The sequence below is a fragment of the Mauremys reevesii genome, linkage group 6 (genome assembly GCF_016161935.1).
Source record: "Mauremys reevesii isolate NIE-2019 linkage group 6, ASM1616193v1, whole genome shotgun sequence".
Lineage (NCBI taxonomy): Eukaryota > Metazoa > Chordata > Testudines > Geoemydidae > Mauremys > Mauremys reevesii.
In genome coordinates, this window is record NC_052628.1 from 111058701 (window position 1) to 111080136 (window position 21436).

General features: G+C 39.5%; 1 long non-coding RNA gene across 5 annotated transcripts in view; it reads right to left on the reverse strand.

The window, feature by feature from the left end:
- The window catches only part of LOC120407467, a 112638-nt gene that overhangs the window by 12162 nt on the left and 79040 nt on the right, over nt 1-21436 (reverse strand). For all 5 annotated transcript variants that reach the window (XR_005599995.1, XR_005599993.1, XR_005599994.1 and 2 more), the window contains one exon: nt 5342-5474. This is a non-coding gene — a long non-coding RNA (uncharacterized LOC120407467). The remainder of the gene's footprint in view (nt 1-5341; nt 5475-21436) is intronic.

Consider the following 21436-nt stretch of genomic DNA (forward strand, 5'->3'; position numbering starts at 1 on the left):
CCCATTGTTTACTTACACCAAATACCCTTCAGAATTTATCAATCCATGTTTGTACTTATATATTTTTTTCATATTCCATGCAAATGATAGTAAGTTCCTAAGTAAGCAAAATCCTAAAAAAAAAAATAAAAAAAAATCAATGCAGTAGAAATATTGGCAATTAATTTTGAGGGACAGGTGAATGCTGGTGATTTGAGGTGTAAAACTACAATCTTGGATTTTCTTTTCTCTCTTATTTAGCAGTGGGAAATTATAGCGTTCTGATAGTAGGATAGCCCAGAATTTAAATTGTTTCACTCATAAGGGTGATTTGGGTTTAAGTGTGGGGAAAGGTATGTTAACCATTGTTAAGTCATTTACTCCCAGCCTTTACTAGCCTCACTTTATCAACTTTTGACTGACATCGGAGGTGAGGTAGAATATTGCCTGGTATAGTCAGAAGCACCATAGGTATGTCCTGTCTAGACACAATGGGAATGATCCTCCTCAGAAAAGCTGTTCAATAGCAGCCTGACGTAATGTTTCACAGGTCAGCAGCTATGCAACTTAAAATTTAAGACAGAGCCACTCTGTAGAGAGGGAGCTGGTTGTTTGCAGACAACCAGATTCTCCAATGACTGAAGCTAGAGGAACACTTTAATTACACACACACACACAACTTATGAGCTACCAGCAGGCCAGACAAATTGAATGTTGATGGGGGTAACAATTCTGAACTACCCAACTGAGTTGCTGCAAGGGAAATTTACAAATATGCAATGTTGCCTACAACTAGATTGTAAAGGCCTCCTCTGGGATATGAACTTCCCAACCTACCATATGTCTTGTGGTCTCTCTCTGGGTTTCCATTTTATCAGGCTATCTGTGTAATTATTATTTTTTGCAGCTTTAGACTGGCAACATCTGGTATATCATGTCAGAGACAAACACTTCAATAATAACATAGCTTATAAAAATCTGTGTAAAGGGGAAAAGAGGCCATACCTATCTATCTTTGCAGGCTTTCCTCACATGTATTAATATATTTTATCGCTTTGAAATATAGGCTTTAAAAAGGGTATCAAGCCTGTACAAAATAGGGCTCTCTTGCCCAAAGCTGCAGCCTATTTGCTAGCTGGGGTGAGGAAAGTCTTCAAACAGGTAGAGCCATCTCCCTGTAATAGCTAGTTTATTTGCTTGGTCTTTTGATGGAGACATTTGGGAGTTGGGCTTTTCTGGCTGCATCTCAGTCTCATAGCACAGCAAATAGCACAGGACAGCAGTGATTGCAAAACATGGTCAGCATGATCTCTGTGCAATATGTAGGCAGGAATTTTTCATTTCATGTGTCACCCACAACTTACTGCTGGGATTTTCACTTGTCAATAGGCTTTACCAAGTTAATGAGAGGAACTTGTGTTGTTTCTCAAAGTACTGTAGTGTTTAGGGTCAGCTATTGTATATGATGGGCTAATGTTTGCTCTGATTTTATTTTTTACCCTTACTCACATTGAGTAGACCCACTAAAGTCAGTAGAAGCCAGACTGAGGTCAACAAGTCTACTTAGGGAGTAAAGTACTACTCAGGATGAGTAATGGTGGCAAAATCTAGTCTACGTAAATAATTAAATAATCAAAGAATCATATTTTTCTTTGAGAGTTTTTTAATATCCAGCTTGCAAGTGTGGTACTAATTGAATGGATGGTCATATACCATCAGGGCTGATGGAAGCAGAGTCCCATGCATTTTCTAATATCTACTTCTTGTTACAGAATTGTGTTGTAAAACTGAAGCTTTCCTTGAAAAGGAAAACAAAAATCTTTCTAGCCTTCAGAGTTGTGAAGAAGGCCCTTAAAAATGTGATACAATTGTAAACCAATGCAAGTTGATTTTCAGAGTTTTCAGATAGCCTGAGGCAAGAGATCTAGGACAGTTCTGGCCTGTTCATTTAATTGATTTAACAACTCTGAAACCTAATGATGACAATTAAAAATGTCATTGTAGATTTTTTTCTCTGCTGTTCATTTTATCACTAATACCTATTTAATGTGCTTACCCTTATAAATAGCATTCAATACCTGCCCAGATCTCAAAATCTGAACTTTCAAAGCTTCCAGCTCCCCCACACTAACAACTTTGGTGAGGCACTGAAAATATAAAAATCTGCAGCCAATCAAAAATGGACGATGTGGGGACAACAGCCGTACCTCATGCAACAGAAGCCAGAGGTATTTTATTTACGTGGAAAACACATAATTCCAAGTCTGGCACTCCAAATACCACAGGATCCAGGCCTTTGCTGCAGAATTTAGGCCAGTTTGCCATGGAGTATATTGGGCTTTACAAACCTAGATACAGCTCTTTAGATTGCATTTATATTTGCACTGGCTTTACTATGGAGCATACATCTAATCATTCACCTGCAGGGCTCAAGCACAGCATGCCAGTCACTTAATTCATGTTGTTTGGGGAAAAGGATTCATGGGTAAGTAAGATTATATCACATTTAGCATATTATCTTTCTATCTACTCTTCTTGTTTTATCATTTATGGTTGTGGGGTTGTGTGTCCATCCCAAAGAATGCTAGTGGCTTCTCTGGAGTTCATCCTATTTAATAAAGAGATAATACAGTAGAATTAGGAAGGTGTCTGGTAATGACTATATGAAACCTAACTGGATTAATACTATCTGAATAATGGAGGGTGATGAATGAGCGTGCCAGTGAAAGAATATCTTCCAAACTAATCTAAAGAAAAATAGTATCCAGAATGAAATAGCAAATAGCTTTAATGTGACCATTATTAACAGTTCACTTGTGTCCTAAGCACTCCCTTCATTTAGATAATTATGTCTCTTGCACCTTGCTTACTCCTTTTGCTGGATTCAGCTGAGCCTCAACTTGTCATTGTAACTTGAGTCTTAAAGCTATTTGCTACAACTTTACTATTGATGGCCCACTAAACTTGTTGCTACTCTTGTTTCAAGGCTCAGTCTATGTGTCTTGCTCAGTTTTGAACAGGATCAAATTCTTTGATGAAAATGAGTATGGAACCAGCTCTTGCAATGAACCATTTTTAGATTAAGCTGCTGAACAGATGCTTGTGACTTTCCGGTGAGACCTTGGCCATGCATATAGCAGACACTTTATTGTCAACAAAACAATTAGCTCAGTCAGTGGCTGCGCTGCTCATTTCTCAAATATAATCACTTCAGCTTAGAATAGACTAAAATTGACCTTTATTTCCAGCCCATATGCCTTCCAAGTGCACAAGGTCAAATGATAGCCCTATTGAATTAGAGCGTATGTGGGTGCAGACATTATGCATCATAAAAGCCCCTCAATTAGACTACTGACTGCTTTAAATAAGGAACATGCTTAAATTTCTTGGTGAATCAGGGACATATGTTTGATTATTCAATAAGAATAATCATGTCCCTGAGTTGCTTCCAATAATTTTGTGGCCCGGTTGAGTTTGGGAATGGCTTGTAGTGTAGTTTATTTTAGTCTTTGCTGTTATTTAGGCTGAGATTTTCAAAAGGGATTTAAGTGCTCAAATTCCATTGAGGTGCAATGGGAGTACGACACAACTCCCTTAGGCTCCTTTGAAAATCCTAGCCTTTCATTCAAAAATCTAATAAGGCTTTGAAGAAAAAAAAAATCAATCTTACAACTTTGCTATAACGTAGTTAATTCTCTTTATTTTGCACATGGGAAAAACAGATGAACAGAGGATGAAATCCAGCCCCATTAAAGTCAATGGCAAAACTGCCATTGAATTCAGTGGGGTCAGAGAAAAATAAATAACTTGCCAAAGGCGACACCGACAATATCGGAGGAAGAGAACTCATCAGTCCCACACTCTGGCTGCTAGTTCCTAAGGCAAAGTGGCCTACTGTAAATTCCAATGCTGAGTTTTATTTAGCATGGCTACATTGTTAAACTACAAGTATTATGCTGTCATGTTATCAGACAGTTTTGCAAAGCTTTGCAGAATATAGTTAACTCATATTTTATTCACCAGACAATATTGTGGCACATGTACAGAACAGTTCCAGTTAGTCAGTCAGTCTCTCTCCCCCACCAATCAGGCATGTTTCTCCCAGTCTTGTTAAAGCAAATATAACTAACATTTAGAACAAAGTTTCTGTCAACATTCTATACCAATAAAACAGTTGGATAACTTAAAAACAAAAACCTTTATATTTACCAGTCAAAAACCTTGCTGAAAGACACCACATTTTGGTTTATATCAATAATCCCAATCTCCAATTTTCAGATTATAATTTTAGGTGGGCAAAAAAAATCTCTTGTTATTTTCTGTAGATAATTCTAGTCAACAGAGCACCTACTCACCACTTGAACTCTGAATCACATTTAGATGCTACAAATCCTCTCATGGTGCCAAACTGTAAACCTCCTTGAAAATAGTGAAGCTTTATAACTCTAAGTCCAGGAGTGTATAAAATCTAGATGATGCAAGATACTAAATAGATTACTCCTTGCTCATCCAGTAAAATTAAGTCTGATGTTCTGAAGCACCTTTTTCTCATTGAATAGTACTGCCATTTATTCTAGAGTGCACATAGTTGAAATCAAAGAATTTTAAAATGCCATTTTTATATTGCCTAATTGCAAATTTAATACACATTCTTTACTTGGTATGTGTAAATGAACAAGGTCAATAGGCACTGTTGGGTGTTCCAAGTCTTTGAAAATTAGGAAAGGGCCTAAATACTGATTTAGGAATCTAATTCTAGGTTCCTTTTTCAACATCTTATCTGGATGTGTCAAGTTAGATTCCTATTTTGAGATTTAGGCACCTAAATTAAAAAAAAAAACTGTCCTGATTTTCAAAAATAGTGAGTACCTGCAGCTCCCAACAACTTCTGCAGAATTTGAGTGTGCTCAATAATTCTGCAAATCAGTCTGGTTATGCTTAGATGGTTAAATAAGGATTTAGGAGCTTACCTTCAGGCATGCAGTTTTGAAAATGTTGGCCATAATACACATTATTGGAAGGGTACTGCAATATATTTAATTTTCCAATAATTGTTAACTGCATGAATGCATAAATTTGGCTTAAACTAAAAAAAATTACTAGACATACTCACGTGCTATATTGATACCACATTCATTTTTCACTAGACTTATAGTAATTTGAATTTCCATATGGTTGTCTTTTATAAGAGTCCTTTCTTTTAGTTTCACTTTTTCCTACTGATTGTACACAAAAGTGCAATTTTACAGGGAATAGGCAGTGGTTATATCTTACCTTCTTTGTGACAGAATCAGCATACCCAAAATTTATATACATTTCCGTAAGCAGAGTAGGAAGGAGTGTGTCAGAAGGAAACAGATACCTGTGTCTTGTTCTTCTGCAGAAGATGACATCTTTAAATCTGAACAGGAGAGGTGAGGATGTTGTCATCCCAAGCATCTTGGACCATCTATCCTTGCACAGCTGTACATGAAGGCAGAATTTGGGGCTTGCAACTAGAAACAACAAACAGAATGCAGCTCACTCTTTTAGCTGTATGAACTCTGCGTTCTAACAATAAAAATAATTATTTGTCACTAAACGAAACAGATATGTTAAGATCAGACACAGGGCTGGATTTCCCATTAGGCATGTGCCTAGGGCACTGGCATTCTAGGGGTGCATAAAAGTTCAAATTTTGCCACTCCTGGGTCCTAGCAGGGGGAAGAGCCAGCTGAGGGGCAGATGGGACCACACAGCCCTGCTGGAGTGCTCCTCGCTCAGCCTGGCAGACAGCATCACCTCCCAGTGTGGCTGGTGAGTGTGGCTGGGTGGGGGGTGGGGGAGAGGGAGGCTTGGGAGAGTGGATCTCTGGGGTGCGGGGCACTGGGTAGTGAGGGGTCTGTGGGACAATGGAAAAATTGTGGTGGGGCTGTGTGGGGGCTGTTGGCAGAAGGGTGCCTAAAAGTTAAAAGTGGTGGGATACCCCCACCACCCGTGGTGGTTAGGAGTTCCACGCCACTTTGGGAGGTGGGAGTACCCTGTGGTGGGAGCACCCTGGAGGTCCTGTCTGCCGATGGGGAGTGGGGGGACCCTGAAGCTACAAGCTGCCATGGGTGGCAGGGGGGAGCTCTGAACTGGCATGGGCAGCAGGGGCACCCTGCAGTTTCCTGCTGCCGTGAGTGGGAGGGGAGGCTCTGAGCCCATGCCTAGGGGCATCCAAAGTGTAAATCCAGTCCTGATCAGACACAAAGAACATATGTAATTGAATAAGGTCAGGGCTGGCTCCAGGGGTTTGGCCACCCCAAGCAGCAAAAAAACAAACAAACAAAAAAAAGCTGCGATCACGATCGGCGGCAATTCAGCGGGAGGTCCTTCGCTCTGAGCGGGAGTGAGGGATCCTCTGCTGAATTGCCGCCGAATAGCTGAAACCTGAATAAGGTTTCACTTTTACATAGTCACTTTTCAGAGGAGAAATGCAATTTAAGATAAAAAACAATGTCAGATCAAAACAGTCTTTGCATTCCTATTATGCTGCAATTCCAGTTTTAAATTGTACTCCAGCTTTTCTGTTATAGGTCACAAGATCATGTGAACCTGTCTCAGCTAATAACTGATCATTTAAACATAAGAGCATAAGAATGGCCATATTGGGTCAGACCAATGATGCACCTAACCCACTATCCTGTCTTCCAAGAATGGCTAATGCCAGATGCTTCAAAAGGAATGAAAAGAATAGGGCAATTATCAAGTCATCGATCCTATCAACCAGTCTAAGCAACTGACATTCAGAGGAAAAGAAACAAATATACGCTCTCATACACACGCAAGCTTGGCAGGGATTCACACAAAATTATTTGTACATGCTTCTGCTTCGGTCAAACATGTTTGGTAATTCAAGATGTGAGAGGGCCTCATCTACATGACCTTTATTTCTGTTTGTGTACAAACTATGGGCTCTGATGTTCTGGGGTGCTGAGCTCCTGCAGCTCCCATTGATAACAACTGGAGTTGTGTATTAGCACTTTTGAAAATCAGGCCCATAGACCTTAACAGAAATAAGTGGGAGGGAGGTGGAAAAAGAACACCCATTATGCTATTGATAGCACCAGTTCCAAGCAGAACTCCATGAATGGCCTGAACAGACACCTTACTGAATTGCTCTTGGGTATAAGTACTATAAAAATGCATAACATGACTCAGTGTTAACAATAATTTCAATAAAAATATCAGTAAAATAATTCTTGTTGGTACTTGAATTCTTTGCTGGAATATAGTGCAGCTACTGATTCCTAACTAAGTCATTCCTACAGTATATGAATTACCTTGCCAGTGATTTTACAACACATAAAACTGCTCTCCCCTCATCTTGGTGCTATATTTTATTGAATAAGTAAAACAAAATATTTGTTTACTATAGTAGTTCAGAATTCATAATCCTTCAACTTGACATGAGAAAACTATGAAAAATCTGTAAAGTAGCATATTTTATTTTCTTCTTTAGGGTATGTTTATATTTAACAATAAAGCTTCTGTTGTATTAAACTACATGACTATATTTCTCCTTGGAATAAAATATTCATCCATACATGTAAAAAAGGCACTTATTCTTGTCTGGTGCTTTTAATGGTGGCATAAAAAATATCAGCTTTTGTGGATTTATGCCAATGAGTAGCACGTAAATAGTGGACACTACCTTGGCTTATTAAAGTGTTCTTAGTATTTCATTTTACTGGAGATATAGCTACTCAACTTTAGAATGCATGAAATATAAATAAGAATGAAATCATTACTTTTAAATGTGCAGATACAGTACTTAATTAGAACTATTATTTAGGCAACATCAGAAAGTTGGATTACTCCAGCCATGGAGCACCTGAGAACAATTGCTAGTGTATTTTCATATCTGCACTGCTTCTACCCTCTGTACTAAATAAATTGTAATGGCAAACTCATTACCCACCCTTGTGAATACACCAGGGGCTAGAAGTTATTCTTTATTTGCTTAACATTATTTTCTGGTAGGTAATATTTTTTTCTGCCTGATCAAGAATCGTCTCTCAGTTGCCACTAAAATTGGGAACATATCGGCTCACCTAAAAGGTATATAAATCTCGGCGATCCATGTTCCCACCACTTAACAGAAACAATGGCAATACTTATATAGACCCTTTCATTTAAGGACCAGAAACATCAATGAGTTAGGTTTTAATACCCCTTTGAGGCAGAGAAGCACTGGAAAACAGGGGAAAAAAGTTGAGGACTGGATCCAAAGCTCACAGAAGTCAATGTGAGCCATTCCACTGACTTCAGTGGTTAGATCAAGCCCTGAGTGAGTTGCCTAAGGTCACATATTCTGGGCCAAAGCTGGGATAAGAAACTACATCTCTTGTCTCCCAGTCTTGTGCCATATTAGAAGAGATTGGAGGAGTGAAATGCTGATCAGTACCTAGCAAAATGATAAGGGATTCTGGATAGTATAGTAATACAAATATTAAATAAAACCTATAATATATTTTTTCCAGGCTCCAACTCTTTGCAGTTAACTACATTATCTTCCTGTTGGGAGTTTATGTTGTTACTTGTCAAACTACATAAAGGGAACTGAGAAGATAAAGATCACAGTAGGGCACTTAGAGAACATTATAGAATTAAAAGGACAGAGAATTAAAAAGGTAATAGAACAACATTAAAAAGTTGCCACCAATTAAATCACAATCTGAAATACATCATTGTAGATATTCATGTGGTCATATTTTAATATATATTGTATATATAAAATATACACTCACAGACATTGTCATACTGGATTACTGGATCTGAGCAGTAGCACTGCAGTTTTCTGCCTCTGACAGTGAGTGACAAATACCAGATTCTTTAGAGAAAAGCACAAGAAGCTTTGTAGTGGGAAATTATGGAACACACTATCCACAGGTCAAGTGTCTTCCTAACCCGTGTCAGTTAGTGATTGGCTTATGCCTGAAAGCGTAAGGGTTTCCTCATTTCTATAAAAATCCTATGTAATCTAACTATGGATGTTCCAAAATCTCTCTCATGCATGAGCACACACACATGGCACATGGGTTTAAAAATGTAACAGATGCTTAGGATTTCTCTAAACTGATCATATAGGTGCACGTCGACTGTGGTTTTGCATTCCAACAAACAAACCTACACTTTAAGGCAATGGGGGGGAGGAGTGGGAGAAAAAAAAAGTTTTGTTTAAAGAAGTCAAAAAGTTGATAAGCAACAGCATTTGATTCCAATGAAAATATAAATAGGTCCAAAGAGGTTATTTTAATAAGAACATAAGAAAGGCCGTACCGGGTCAGACCAAAGGTCCATCTAGCCCAGTATCTGTCTACCGACAGTGGCCAATGCCAGGTGCCCCTGAGGGAGTGAACCTAACAGGCAATGATCAAGTGATCTCTCTCCTGCCATCCATCTCCATCCTCTGACGAACAGAGGCTAGGGACACCATTCTTACCCATCCTGGCTAATAGCCATTTATGGACTTAGCCACCATGAATTTATCCAGTCCCCTTTTAAACATTGTTATAGTCCTAGCCTTCACAACCTCCTCAGGTAAGGAGTTCCACAAGTTAACTGTGCGCTGCGTGAAGAAGAACTTCCTTTTATTTGTTTTAAACCTGCTGCCTATTAATTTCATTTGGTGACCCCTAGTTCTTGTATTATGGGAATAAGTAAATAACTTTTCCTTATCCACTTTCTCAACATCACTCATGATTTTATATACCTCTATCATGTCCCCCCTTAGTCTTCTCTTTTCCAAACTGAAGAGTCCTAGCCTCTTTAATCTTTCCTCATATGGGACCCTCTCTAAACCCCTAATCATTTTAGTTGCTCTTTTCTGAACCTTTTCTAGTGCTAGAATATCTTTTTTGAGGTGAGGAGACCACATCTGTACACAGTATTCGAGATGTGGGCGTACCATGGATTTATATAAGGGCAATAATATATTCAGTCTTATTCTCTATCCCCTTTTTAATGATTCCTAACATCCTGTTTGCTTTTTTGACCGCCTCTGCACACTGCATGGACATCTTCAGAGAACTATCCACGATAACTCCAAGATCTTTTTCCTGACTCGTTGTAGCTAAATTAGCCCCCATCATGTTGTATGTATAGTTGGGGTTATTTTTTCCAATGTGCATTACTTTACATTTATCCACATTAAATTTCATTTGCCATTTTGTTGCCCAATCACTTAGTTTTGTGAGATCTTTTTGAAGTTCTTCACAATCTGCTTTGGTCTTAACTATCTTGAGTAGTTTACTATCATCTGCAAACTTTGCCACCTCACTGTTTACCCCTTTCTCCAGATCATTTATGAATAAATTGAATAGGATTGGTCCCAGGACTGACCCTTGGGGAACACCACTAGTTACCCCTCTCCATTCTGAGAATTTACCATTAATTCCTACCCTTTGTTCCCTGTCCTTTAACCAGTTCTCAATCCATGAAAGGACCTTTCCTTTTATCCCATGACAGCTTAATTTATGTAAGAGCCTTTGGTGAGGGACCTTGTCAAAGGCTTTCTGGAAATCTAAGTACACTATGTCCACCGGATCCCCCTTGTCCACATGTTTGTTGACTCCTTCAAAGTACTCTAATAGATTAGTAAGACACAATTTCCCTTTACAGAAACCATGTTGACTATTGCTCAAGAGTTTATGTTTTTCTATGTGTCTGACAATTTTATTCTTTACTATTGTTTCAACTAATTTGCCCAGTACCGACGTTAGACTTCCCAGTCTGTAATTGCCGGGATCACCCCTAGAGCCCTTTTTAAATATTGGCGTTACATTAGCTAACTTCCAGTCATTGGGTACCGAAGCCGATTTAAAGGACAGGTTACAAACCTTAGTTAATAGTTCCGCAACTTCACATTTGAGTTCTTTCAGAACTCTTGGGTGAATGCCATGTGGTCCCGGTGACTTGTTAATGTTGAGTTTATCAATTAATTCCAAAACCTCCTCTAGTGAAGTGGTCACTTTGTTAGTTACATGTAGAATATTCATACGCTAAAGAGTTAGTATTGTAGTATTGCTGATTCCTGACTCAGTGGTAGGTAGATAGATACTGGGTGTGGCAAGTCCTATCAGCAATGGAGAAAGCAAGTAAGTGTGTGTTCACACATAGTCATTCCTGAGTTGTGTAATGCACATGCATTTAAATACTTGCAAATAATGACTGTGGTAGGTTACCTACCATGCTAGCTCTTTATTCAGTAAAGATAGGAATGAGTCACAATGGACATTTCTAATGTGGTACATGTTTCCAAACTGAATGATTTCTTCTCTATCTCATTTTTATATGACAAAAGCCTTCCTGATGGTCAATTTTAGAACATTACACATGATTTAGAGCAACTTTAAGCTTAGAAAACTAGAAACCAAGAAGTAGTCTTCTGCTAGCAATCTTCCATTTATTGACAGATGGAGTTTGCCCAAATATAAGTAGTATTAATTTAAAAGCATACAACTGGTTATAGCTGCATGTTTTATTCTTTTACATGGACTAAAAGTTACTGTTCTACAAATTGAACTTTGTTTCAGATGTATCAGCCTTGTGACTGTAAATCCAGTAATGATTAGGAACCAGAAAAACAAAGCCTGATAAAGTAGTAATTTTATGGGTGTCATGAAGGCAGGATACTTTGTCTCTTCGTTAGTATTAAGGAGTTTGGTTTATTTGAGCCATCCAAATAGCCTACAACAATTATAGACAAGCAGAGTGGGAAATAATTGCCACCTGCTTCCTGTACTAGTTCTAATTAACATCCCACATTTTACACAGCACCTTTTATCCAAATTTAGCAAGCCAATATAGTGTACAAACTATATATAGGGATCATTTCACCAGTAACTGCAGGGCAGCAGATGTTTAATGGCACAAAATCAACACTATGCAATACCTACTGGTATAGAAAAGTAAAAAGTTATATACTTTCTTTGAGAAAGGTTAACAAGAAACAACATTTTACTTAATGTTCTATGATGAAAGACAAATGTTTTCCCTAAAGGCTGCATTATGTCTATTTTAAAAAAAATCAATTAGAGTCTGTAAATATCCCAGTATTTCTTCTCCTCGAGTTGACTCATGACCCAAAACTCTATGCCACAATATAAGCCAACCTATATTTTCATGAGTGAAAAAGATCCACAGACCTTTTCCTCAACCATAAACCTATTCCCTTAGCACAATGGTTAGATTAAATTTTACTACTGAGGTATGCGAGACTCTGACAACTTGTCTACATGAGAAAATTTAAACTTGACTTTGAGGAACTGAGTTAGGAACATGATACTAACCTTGATTGACGAGCCAGTGTAGAGAAGGGTCAGATTCAGAATCAAATCAGCTAGCCATGGCTAAACTCTACCCAGACCAGAATTTAACCATGATTTACTGACACAATTTTTGTTTTGTTTTTAAAAAGAACATTTTCCATTGGATGAGATTTCAAGGGAAATTCAGTTTTGGGAGAAATGTAACAGAATTTTTTGTCTGCTCACCTGGAAGGCACTTGTTAAATTTATTTACTGTGTACCAGGCAAGCTGTCATTTTGATTTTCCTGAAGAGGAAAAAAAAATTCTCCTTCAAAACTGTTTTATTAAAAGGACATTTTTTTGGTCAGGAAATCATTGCCATGGAAAAAAGTCCTAGCAACTCCAGTAATAAGGTTCACTGTTAAAATAATTACTTCCTAGTTAATAGTTGCACTATCTGCAATCAGGAAACAGCTGAAATGGTATTCTGACATTGCAATATGTAAATATATTTACTCTCAGACTCTGGAGTGCTAGTTTTCTTCTGGTACAAGCACAAAAGCCACTAAGTAACATTTAAAAGATATATTTTTCTTATCTGTCCCACATTAGGTAGGAAAGTATCTCTTGTTAACGGCCACTGACTGTGAGACATTTATTTGACTTCTACATAACAGCATATTTCCACTGAAATAAAAAACTCATACAAACAAATTCTAAAAAGGACACTATTTTTAGCTATAATTATTTGCAGCTTTGAATATGCTGTGGAGGAGAGACAAACATAAGTGGAATAAGAACGAGCCACATGGGAAAGAGAAAGGGGAAACAAAGTAACCTCCCTTAATTATTTTTATTATGGTAACATCCATGGGTCCAACCTAGATTAGGGTCCCATTGTGTTAGGCACTGTACAGACATGTAAGAAGATTGAGTTCTTGCTCAAGGATCTTAATATTTAAAGAAATGAGACAAAATGTGGAAGGAAGGATATTATTATTATACAGGTAGCAAAGGTAGGCACAGAGATTAAGGGACTCACCCAAGATCATGCAAGCACGGATTGAAGATAGACAGGGGCGGCTCTAGACATTTCACCACCCCAAGCACGGCGGCATGCCGCGGGATCAGCGGACCCTCTGCAGGCATGCCGCCGAAGGCACCCTGCCTGCCGCCCTCCTGGTGACCGGCAGAGCGCCCCCCGCGACATGCTGCCCCAAGCACGCGCTTGGCGTGCTGGGGACTGGAGCCGCCCCTGAAGATAGATCTCCTCACTCAGTCATGTCTTAACCACAAGACTATCCTTCCTCAGATGCTTAGGCCCACATATTGAAAGATATTTAGGCATTGCTGTGCTCAGTGTTTTAATACCCATTTGATTTAGGAGCCTAAATCTTATTTTCAAAAGGGATTTAGGTACATAGAAGCCAAAATCCCATTGACAGTTCATGGGATTTAGTTTCCTAAATAAGATGTAGGCATTGCAATGCTGAGTGCAGCAACACGTAATTACTTTTATAAATCTAACTGTTATAGCACTTTCAACCCAAATATCTGAACCTCTCAGATAATCTTAAAAGAAAATATATTATGAATCCATGATATAAAGGAACATTCATGCAATTCCTAATAATTTAGTTCACTAACAAAATCTTACACGACACATCAGCTGCTTCTGCAGAAGATGTGCTAGTTCAAGATTCACAGAGAAAGAGCTCTAATTAATCACATGGCATTCCTGCCAACATCCTCAGAACAACAACAAATGGTTTCTGATTCACATACATCTGTATACATTTACATACATTCAGGTGTGTTTGCACAAATTGGCATAGCTAAGCCTAGAGATTCAGAGAAAGGTGTGGGGAGCAATAACAGCATTTCTGCTTTCTTTCTTCCCCTCAGCATCAGTAATTTATTCCAATCTCTGCACCTGAAATCCAGCTTTATCACCAAAACAACTCCCAACTGAATTCATGGCAAACAAAACAAACAAAAACACACACAACTGGTCAACCAGCCCAATCAACTTCATTGCAAACACCCCTAAAGTTCCCAAAACAAATTTAATCCCCAAACAGTCTTCACTGCAAAAAAAAAAAATCCTTCTCCCCCTTTCCCTTTAGAAGCTTGGAAAGAGAGGGCAGCACTGGGGTATCCGCACTCACCTTGCAATACTGGGAGCTAGAGTTGGAGCTGCACTGCTGATAGGAGCAGTTGCTCCCAAGCTGTCCCTCATCACATTGCTGAGGGAGAGGGAGCAGAGCAGGGAGCACTAGCTGCTCCACCTATTGAGGGACCAGACAGTCCCTCAGCAAATACAGCATATCTGATTGGATGCCTTTCCCTGGGAGGCAGGGGAATGAGGAAGGGTAGCCAATCAGATGGGGATTTCCCCCAGAAGTGTGGTTTTCCTTACAGAGTGGTAAGAGGGTCTGAAAAATTGCAGTCTGTGAGATAAACCTGTAGTTTTGGCAAGTCCATGTGTGAGTGAAGGGCTGGCACTAGGATTGTAAGGTGAGCTGCTAAGAAACACTGGCAGGAGCCTCAGGCAGATTCCTGCCAGCACTGTAATCAAGGTATCTGGGATGGTTTGGCAGCTGGAGGTGAGGGAGGTCAGGGTGTGTTTAGCATTCCTGGAGGGTTGGGAGTGTCTGAAGAGCAGTTTTTCATCTGAGCAAGGAGGGAATCTGATTGCTTGTCACTAGAGGGCTGTGGCAATTTGAGTCACCAGGTCATCTTTCAAGACTACAGAGGGAGCCAAGGAGGCTCTGGCAATGAAGCAGTTGAGGGGAGGATGTTCTGAGCTCTGTATGGCTACAGGTTTGGTACATACTTGCTCAGAGAGAGCTAGCTTTTGGGATAGAAGAATTTTACACTAGAACTATACACTCCAAGAAGTCACTTTGGGGAAATGCACCACATCTACGGACACTGTCCTGACATACATGTGTAAGAGCCATCACCTCAATTATGGAAAAATGAAGGATGCACAAATACTTCCATTTTTCAGATGGAAAATTGAGGCAGAGAGAAATTAAGTGACTTGCCAAAGATCACACAAGAAGTCTAAAGCAGAAGCAGGAATTGATGCCACAACTCTTGAATCCTCATCCAGTGTCTTGACCACAAAACAACCCTTTTTCAATACAACAAAACATTGCAACATCTGCTGTTTCTTGATTTCACCAATGAGCTGCAAAACCTATGGTGATATCTTGAAACTAACAAACCATTCACTTTATGAACTATTGCATAGGGGGAAGAAGCTAAACCATGGTAATGGGAGCTCTGTTACCTCTCTCCCGCCACCCTCAGTAGAGCACAAAAGAAAACTGAGAAGATTGTTGGAAAAGCCCACACCTTTAACATATAAGATGACAACTGAGGACCGGCATCCCTTTAATTCACTCAGTGGAACTCCTGACATAAGCCCTAATTATTATTTGGCTGGAACTGGTAACCATGCCTAAGGTTAAGGTTGTCTAAACTTTTCCATTATCAGACCCTGTTTTTCAGTTATGAATAACTTTGCCAAACTTTAAACAGTTTGGGTGATATTTTCCGTAAGAGGTATTTGCATAACATTACATTTATTTTATTTTTAATGTTTTAGCTAAAACAGTTCAATTATTTCCAACAGCAAAGTCAGAGACAAATATGTTGGTTTCCCAATGTTAAAAATGTTACTACTCTTTTTAGAGAAAAATTCTAGCACCTATATGCTTTGGAACTGGGATGTGAAATTTGGTGGGGGTGCAATCCCGCAGTGCCAAGGAAGTGGCTTTAGCCATGTCTATGAAAATCAACCTAGATTTGGTCAAGTTATATGCCTACTGAATATTGTCATTTGCACATTTGCCATAGTAGTTTGTAAGAAGGTGAGAGTGGAATTATTGGAAGGTTCCACTTTCAGTGAGCATGCTCCAACCCCACAGAACAAGCTCCACTCCCACAGAGTTTACTAAGCATGGTCAAGTCCAGGGCTGAGCAGACCTTTTCCTGCAATTGCTTCACTGAGCAGCTAGGGACTGCTGTGCTGCTGGTTAACTGGACTGAACACACAGAAACTCTTTCTTGTGTTGTCAGTGATCTCACTTCTGGCATGGAAGAGAAGAAAGAAGCATATGCATTATGATACAGTCTTCAGTCACATGTTCATGTACAATTGACGCAAGGTCTGTGTGATTTGGTGTGGACAGGATATGTATTCAGTGCATCCTCAGTCTTGCACAGTATTAATAAACACACAGGTGAAAGACAGAGCTGATAACTCTCACAACCATCAGGTCAAGGCTACTCTTAATGCATTTCAATATCAAATTAAAAATAAGTTCCAGAAACAAATTTCTGAAGAGCAAAACAAAAATCAAATTAGAACAGTATAGTAACACAATGACAGTTTATTTTGGAAAGGAAGGAGGCCCCTGTTAACTTGCTATGCTCTTTTCCCTTCCAGCCTGTTTTTCCATTCAACTCAGTTTACTTCTGGTTTGCTTAGTTCTGACATATGACTAAACAAAATTGCCAAGGGCACATAGATGATGGATGATACAATGATGACAGAATTATTTCATTCCAATTCTAAATTTTTGTAAATAGGACATTTTTCTTTCCAAGTTCAGCATTGCACATGCATCAAAATAAAAAAGTTGACTTGATGTGGCTGTCAAATAAGAATGGGGGAGGATGTTGGCCTACAGTTTGCATCCATAATTGGAATCTAAGAGCCATCATCCCCCACTGTACTGCCGAGAGGCACTGGCATGTGCTTTTACTTTCTGGTGCGTTTCATGGCAATGTTAATTACTAGCGCCTTTGTCCACCTTGGTCAGAATGAAAAGGAAACCACAGCAGAAGTGAAATGGAAGTTAGAGTGGGGAATAGATTGCTGGAAATAAGTGGCAGCAGGGCAGCAAAGCACAGCAGAACTGACTGCTATTAATGAATGTGAAGTGACGGCTAAAGCAATGAAGCCCCATTTTTCCTAGTGCATGGTAGCTAAAGAAAGCCAGAGGGGTCCCTAACTATTGTGATAGGCCTGACGGGGTGCTATCTGTACTTTCAGATTAAGACAAAGATGCTTTAACAGGACAGAAAGGGTTTTTCATTTCCCATGTGCTATTTAGGAGTGGGCCAGATCACTTCATGTCTCTCCTCCCTACCCCAAAGATCTCTAGGACTGAAGCACCAGTAACTGCCCACCATTCCCTAAGAGTTAAAGATGGGGAAGCAGCTGTCAACTGGCCCTTGGACACCTAGAGGCAAATTATCTGCTGGTGTAGATTAGTGTTGCTCAAAGTCAATGGCACTGTTGCAATTTACACCAGTACACAGTTGGCCTTAAGGGCATAAGCCACTGAACTCAGGATCCTATTAGGAAAAGAGATCAGCTGGGTCCCCTGGAAATACCACAAGTAAGGAGGGTGGTTCATAGGGTTTCCTGGAGAAGGCTGCACAAGGCAACTGGGTGCAGCTGTGAAGGAGGGGAGAGACATCCCCTTGAGTTCACAATTTCAAGCTTCCACATGAATATGAAATGACTGATTTGATGCTAACCCCTTGCAAACTGAGCTGCAGGGTTAAGTTCCCAGACCATGATTGTGACTCACACTCAATAGGGTTTGCATAGCTCTAACACCAGCTGCAATCCTCCTCTTTTCTGCCAGGAATACTCACAATGACACTGAGATTTTAAACACCAATCCTAACAAGTGATTTTCCCATTGCTATTTAAAAGGAAATTTCAAAAAGTATTGGGAAAATGGAACTGCTGTGCTCTCTAAGACTCCTGTGTCATCTCACAGCGATGTCACTCTTACTCAAGAAGCAACAGACAATTCTTACTGAGTTTCCAGTGTTGGAAAATGTTATTATCTGGGCAGTTATTACAGGCCAAACCCTGCAGTTCTTATTCAGGCAAAGATGAAGTCAGCAAGGACCACGGGATTTGGGCTTAAATCTAGAATAGGTATGTTTTACCGTGCCCTTAAGTGAGTCTTCAGCAGCAGTTATGGAACCTCAGATCTTAAAACATGAACCTGTACACCCCAAACTAAAAGAGCCAAGACTGTAAGCCGGCTCATTAACTTCTAACTCTGGTCCAATCACCACTAGAAGGAGACAATGCACCATCGTAAGTGTCACATTTATAGTGTTCCCTCAGAAAAGTGATTTCAACAAAATTATCTAAATATGATCTTTTATTTATAATACAGCCGTAGGAATATTTTCATGGCTGGTCAATAATTTTCCATTTAACTGTTTTTCTATGGAAAATTGAGATTTCAACTAAAAGAAATCATTGTGAAAAGTGTCCACTTTCTATGGAAAAAGTGCATCTTTTAAAATGTTTCCTCTGTGGATTGGGTTCCTTAGCTACATTATATCTCCCCGGGTGCACTGTGCTGTCTCAGCCAGCCAGAGGGGAGATCATGATGCATCATGGGAGATGTAGTACAGAAAAGGATCCTGGCCCATAGAGGAGAATGGGAGCTTAAAGCACCTGGAACTACAGCTCCCATAAAGCACCAGTGCAGCATTGCCAAATATCCCCCCCCCACACACACACACACACTTTCAATTTTTCACAGAAAAGTTGAAAATTTCAACAAGGTGGGGGAAAAAATCCTACCAGCTCTAAATATTACGCAGGCAGGCACACAGGGAAGTAGATAAGGTAGCTTTGTACTCCACACAGATATACGGACTATTGATCAGACACTGTACTGCATATGCCTGTTTCTTACTGATTCATTCCAAGTGTCACTAAACACCATAATAACTACCCTTAAAGTAACTGGTGATTGGCTGAATCCTCATCTGACCTCTTCTAAAAATACTAAAAAACCATGATTTTTGTCAGAGGGACTGAAATAGGAATGACCATTAGGACAAATATTTTAAGAGACATTAAGGATGGTGATTACAAGTACAATTTTCAAAAGCTCCTAAGTAACATAGTTGCTTACGTTCTGCAGACTTTCAATGGGGTTGAGGCTTCTAAGTCATTTAGGTACTTTAAAAAGTATCTATAAACTTCTAAGTACCCAAGTCATTTTTTGAAAATGGGACTTGGGCTCCTACGGTTTTGAAAATTTTACCCTTTTATGTCTCCGGGTATAGGGTTCCTGATTGATAGCTGGTGGATATCTGGAGAGTGGATGCCAAGTGCCTTACAGTAAGTAGATTAAATTTCTTCCTGTGCCCCAAAATGTCATTTTCAGTTACTCAGAACATGATCCCTTAAGTTGTGCAGTTATTAATTTGTAGTTTTTGTATTGCAGTGGCACCCACTGGCCCCACTATGCTGGCTGTCTTACAACCACATAAAAAAGCACTTACAGTCTACGTTGTTCAAGACCTTGAACAGCATGGCTGGAAAGAAGAAACTGATATCAGATGTTTTAAGGGAGAATGGCAACCTACTGTACTTACATATCACAGCACCTTATCAGACTGGAATAGATTATGCATGAATACCATTTTAAAGATTTTTTATTTTTTTTTGCAACCACTGGTGTTATTTCTGGCCCAGAGAAATGTAATGGAGTAGAAATCATTAGAATGTCATGTGGATTGAGAAATAGACCTAACAAGAGTACTTTGCTTCAGCCATTTCGGCACAGGGTTATACCGTTTGGAAAGTTGCTTGGGCAGCATCAAGGTTGTAAGAAAACAGCATTTTAACAGGATAAGTGCATGAATCAAAATAAGCATTTGGCTATAGAGGCAATTTGATCACAAGAATACTTGACCTTTTGAAAATGAGTGAACCAATGGAACAGGAATTTTAACATTAAGGGCCAAATTATTAAAGGGCCATTTGTGTGTATGTCCCACCCAAGCTGTGTGCACAGCTGTGGTAAGACAGCACATAATAATAGGTACACATTGTAATGCACCTTTTTGAGGTTCAGACCTCCATTTTGGAAAATTTAGTCCTGAACTTTGCAACATTTCTATTTCTTCAATTCTAGGCCTCACAGCTCCCCAGTAGTTCAAGACGACATGACAGTATATTAATTCTGGATGTTCAAGACATATGTAGGCTGCAAAATCTGCTTGCTAGGCAGGAATGAACAGCTCTTTGAAGAAGGGCTGGCACTTCCAGAGTGTCTTTTTCAGTCAGTCCTCTCATTGTCTCACAGCAGCAGTTCCCTTCTTCCAGACTTCAAACTGAATACTTTGGGGAAAATCTTTCATATATGGTTTCAAAACCAGCCCAAGCAATCAATTCCTGCAATGCAGCCCAGTGTTGTCTAGATTAACACCTGATAGACACTGCAGGCTAGCCGGGTAAAAAATGAGTGACAGGAAATCAGACAATCCAACCTGACTTCTCTAGATGATGTCTGAATAACTGAATTCCACAGACAAAGCCATTTTCTGAGCAAGGGGGTCTCAACCTTTCCCACATTTTTCTCCATTCCTGAATAACCTCCTCTTCCTTTTATGATCCCTTCTCCCTGTCTTGCTTTAATTGCTTATCTGCTCTGGGCAAGTAACAAGATTATTTCCCTAGGTGTTCCATGTGCTCTAGCCTGAACCTTTTCTCCTACACCCATTTCCCCCCTGGGGAGAAAGAAGAGGCATAAGGAGGGCTTACCCATTCTGGGCCCTCACTGCAACCGCCTGCTACTTCACTCTGTCTCTCTGCTCTAATCTCATATGGACTGAATTAAATGGGCATGTTGAACATATTGTGCAGGGCTGGACAGATCCTTTCCCATGTTCATTTTGCAAGTTATTAACTTGAGGGTTATGTGTACTCCATGACCCATCAGAGATTTGTGTGTACTTCATGACACGCTATAAAAATCCCTCCAACACTCATCTTTCCCGCCTTCCTGGGAAACAATTTGCAAATTGCACGATAACAATACAACACGTATTTTAACAATAAATTTAGACAAGATGATACTGAAATGCACTAACAAACCCAGTTCACTGTAATACAGTACTTCTCTTTCAAACACATGTAGCGTTTACATTCAGATAATGCAAATAAGGCCAGATTCTGATACCATAACTCAAAGAATCTAACCCCACAAGAAGTTATACTGAGATGTTGACTTCAACAGGATTCCTTGCAGAATCACTGTACCCAAGGGTATCAGAATCTAGACTAAATCACTACATATCGAAAATAAGGCTGTGATGTTAAAAAAAAGTTGTTTCACCA